Raw genomic sequence first — 4,107 nt, 5'->3', positions numbered from 1 at the left:
GGCTTCTGAAATCAGGTCATGAAAGAGACTGCAGCTTCTGCCTAGCTCTCTCTTGGGTCACTGTTCTGGGGACACCAGTTGCTATGTAGTGAGGACAGTCAAGCAGTCCCGTGGAGAAGTCACACGGGGAGGAACTGAGACCTCGGGCCAACAGCCAGCGATCAACACACAGACGTGTGAGTGAGCACCATGGAAGCAGATCCTCCAGCCCCAGCCTTCAGCTGAAGCCCCAGCCAAGTGCTGGACTGAGCCTCAGGAGACGCTAAGCCAGAACCACTCAGCTAAGTCATTGGCGAATTCCTGACCCACAGAAACTGCGAGATGATACATGTGTATTGTGGCGTTAGGACACAAACTTTGGGGATGAGCTGTTCTGCAGCAAGAGAGAACTAACGTATAACGCACCATTTATTGAACAATCTATTTTTCCCACTAATTTGAGATGCCACTTTTTCTATACTAAGTTCCTGTAAGAATGCGGATACATTTCTGGATTTTCCCTTATGTTCTATTGATATATTCCACGGTCTAATTTAATCATAAAAGCTTTAAGTTTTTAATGTCTGGTATAGGACAATTCTTGCCTACCATCCTTCATTAATCTAGTCTCAAAAATTATATTATAGTTATTGAAATTACTTTAACTTTATAAATTAAGTTATGGAGAAATGACATCTTATGATGTTGCTGTAAGCCAGGTTTCCCAGGAAACATTCTGAGATGAAGATCTGCATGCAGAAAAAATTTTAGGGTGCGCTCTTGGGATCAACATCTTTGAGAGGGTGATGGACTTCTCTCAGATGAAAGGAACGCAACTGGACAAAGGGAGCTGAATTGAGGCAGAGACCTCAGCCAACCCACGGGGAGCTCTGAAGCTGGGATGGCCCTTTATAGACATGCTCAACTGAGGCAAGTGGGGCACAGCCCTTGTACCTTGTATTAGCCACTCGCTGACAAGGAGCTGTCCTCAGGGAGAGGGCTACTCTTGGGTGAGGCAGCTCCCTTAGGCCAAGGGCAATTTCTGAGGACAGAAGCATCAGGCAACACTCCCAGAAGCTCAGGAAATAAGTACCTTAGTCCTGCCAGGGAGACTTGGGCCGTATGCACACAGATGTTGGGTCTTCCTACCCAAGACACAGTACAACTTTCCATTTGTTGAAGTGCCTTTTGTATCCCTTAAGAGTATTTTTAAAACATCCCTTGCATACATTTTGTCAATTCCTTAAGTTTATCTATCATTTTTCAAAGTTTTGTGTTGTCAAATAGGATCATTTCTTCCAATTAGTTATTTATCGTGTTTGAAACGTGAAAGCTATTGATTGTTGCATTATAACTTGGTACCCTGATGTCCTACTGAATTCTCTTATTGTTTGGTTTGGGGTTCTTGTCTTGGATTTTCCAGTTATATAACCTACAAATAATAACGAATTTTATATTAGTTTTGGGGTTGCGACATATTTTGTCATGTTAACGAAATATCCTTGAAGACGTCTTAAAAAATGAATCCAGAACTGTGCTTTACTGCTTTTTTAGCCTTACCCTAAATCTTCTCAAAGATACCCATAATAGATTTTTTTAAATTCAGGACTTCTTCTGATTAACTGCACCAGTGATCATCTCAAAATAACACAACACAGGAGATGAAGGGGGCCTGAAAACTAGGTTCTCATCCTGGTTCTGCCACTGACAGGCTGGTGGTGGCCAGTCACAGATGCCTGCCGTGGCACAGGGTCTTCCTGGGTGAAGTGAAGAAGAGAGACATGGCCTTGACAATCTCTGTGGTGGTGGCAGGTGATGCATGGTCAGGAGATAAGCCCCAACTGTGTGAAAAGGGTGTAGATGCAGGGCAGCCAAATGAATGGGGAATGTCCACTGACCCAGCAAATCGTAATTTGCCATTTCTTTAACCCTCAATTGATGAGAAAGACCAGATTATATTCTCAAGGAATGAAGTACAATACTTCCAGCAGGAAGCAAAAGATCATCAGTAACACTTTGGAAGTCCCCAGGCTGCAGTTTTTACTGTCTTGCTGTGACCACGTGGTATTTAAACAGCCCCTGTTGATGAACATGAATGTTGGTTTTTATCCTCAGAATTTAGCCAATGCTTCCCTTAGAAAGGGCATGAACAGAAGACCTTTAATTTGTTATCAAACAACTCCTACCTAGAAAGTCAGTATAATCTATGGAGAAGAGCCCTAGGGGAGAAGAGCCCTGGGTTAGCAGAGTATTAATTCATTGACTGGTACTGATGGGGAAAACTCCCTGTGACATTTGGGTTCTTCCACCTTTTGGCTACTGGGAATAGCGCCTCCATGAACATGAATGTACAAATATCTCTTCGATATCCTGGTCTTGATTCTTTTGGATCAATATCCAGAAGTGGAATTGCTAGATCATGTGGCAGTTTCACTTTTAATTTTTCTTTTTTAGGAAAACTCATTTTTTAAATGTTCTATTTCATAGTTCATAAAAAAGTTTTTATGTATAAAACTCAATGTAAAGAGAAAGGCAGCTATTTAATCACAAATGGACGAGACAGTAGTCATTCAGACTACTGTGGAAGCATAGTTAATGCATACCCTTCAATGTTAGGGGTAAATAATTCAAACTATGCAGTCCAAATTTTAGGTTTGGGTTTTATATCAGATCTGCACATATATGACACTTGTGGTCAAATTTTAAGATTGGTAAAGTCAATTTCAAACAGCTTATATTTTGAGTACAGGTTTAACTATTACAAATATATGATGTTTAACTAGCACAGTAGTGGTCTTCAAAGATCTTCTCTTTGCCCCATGCTCAGATGTTTGTAATCTGAGTCTGCTTGCTCATTTCCCTTTTTGTCATTACTCTTCAAATTATAGTGCTATACACTTGAGTTCCCAATGCATCTCACCCATGTCCTTTATCTCAGCTTTCTCAAACTTTGCTGTTCTTTTCTTTCTGGAAACAACCAGCATGATTCCAGCAGTAACTGCTATCGCCACAACCACAATGACAGTGATAATTCCAGCTTGTAGACCCTGCACTGACAATTCAGGTGGTTTTTCATCAACATAGTAAACTGAAGTTCAACCAGGATCCAGATCCAGTAGTTCCCCATTTACTTTCAGGCCCATCCTTTTGGACTGGAACAAGGATTCATCTTTAACATCTTTTTCAAAATAATAAGCCACATCATCTATGTCCACATCATTCTGAATTTTCTGAGAATTTTGTACCACATCAACAGTGATAACATCATTATCATACAGAGTATCTGTGATATATTTTGGATCCAGTTGATAACGACTTATGATGACCTCCTTGAGTGCAGTGTACAAACTCTGATCCTCATAAGGTTTTTCTTGTTTGTGTTTTAGTTCACCAATGATCCAGTAGGTCCTCACTGGCTCGGAGCAGGATATTTCACTGTCCTTATCCGTTCTTCTCACCCCAGCAGTGTCCACACACCAGCACATGGACGTGCCATTGCATCGCTTGGCTTTAAAGATCCCCTTGTCACGCTCGGGATCATAGAGCCCATCATTATTCTGGATAGCATCCTCTGGTTTCCCTCCTCTCCCAGGCTTTGAGAGAGTCATTTCTGCCTTCATCACCAAACATTTGGTAGCCAGTTTTGTGCAAATGACAGAACGTTGTGCAGCAACGGATGCAGACTGGCACCGACCCCGTGGTCAGTTTGTAGTCTTCACACACGCACGCCTTTCCTGGGCCGCGGCCACCGCAGCAAGCAGCAGCCCAAACGCAAGGACCCGGGGTGGGAGGGTGCCTTGCCGCGCACACGAGGACAAGGGCGAGGGGCGCGAGGCGGGCTGGGGGCTCTCGCGAGGACGCGCGGACAGAGTAGGGCCCTGGGAGGCCATGGCCGGCCCCACGGCACAAGGCCTGGGCCACGCAGGTCCGCATCAGGAGGATGGCGGCGAGGTGCCCTGGGGCCGGGCGGTTGGTGCGGGTGTGAGCTGGCTGCCGGACTGCGCTCTTCCAGCGCGCAGCAGCTCTGCCCGACCTCGTTTTTAATTTCTTGAGGAATCTCCGTACTGTTTTCTATAGCAGTGGCACCATTTTCCATTCCCACCAACAGTGGCTAAGGGTTTCCATTTC

General features: G+C 44.1%; 1 pseudogene; it reads right to left on the bottom strand.

Moving 5' to 3' along the window:
* Positions 1-2,861: 2,861 nt before the first annotated feature.
* Positions 2,862-3,869, bottom strand: LOC102976692 (epithelial cell adhesion molecule-like; annotated as a pseudogene).
* Between the last annotated feature and the right edge of the window lie 238 nt (positions 3,870-4,107).

Source organism: Physeter macrocephalus, chromosome 5 (assembly GCF_002837175.3).
Source record: "Physeter macrocephalus isolate SW-GA chromosome 5, ASM283717v5, whole genome shotgun sequence".
Lineage (NCBI taxonomy): Eukaryota > Metazoa > Chordata > Mammalia > Artiodactyla > Physeteridae > Physeter > Physeter macrocephalus.
This window is presented reverse-complemented; position numbering and strand designations above follow the sequence as displayed.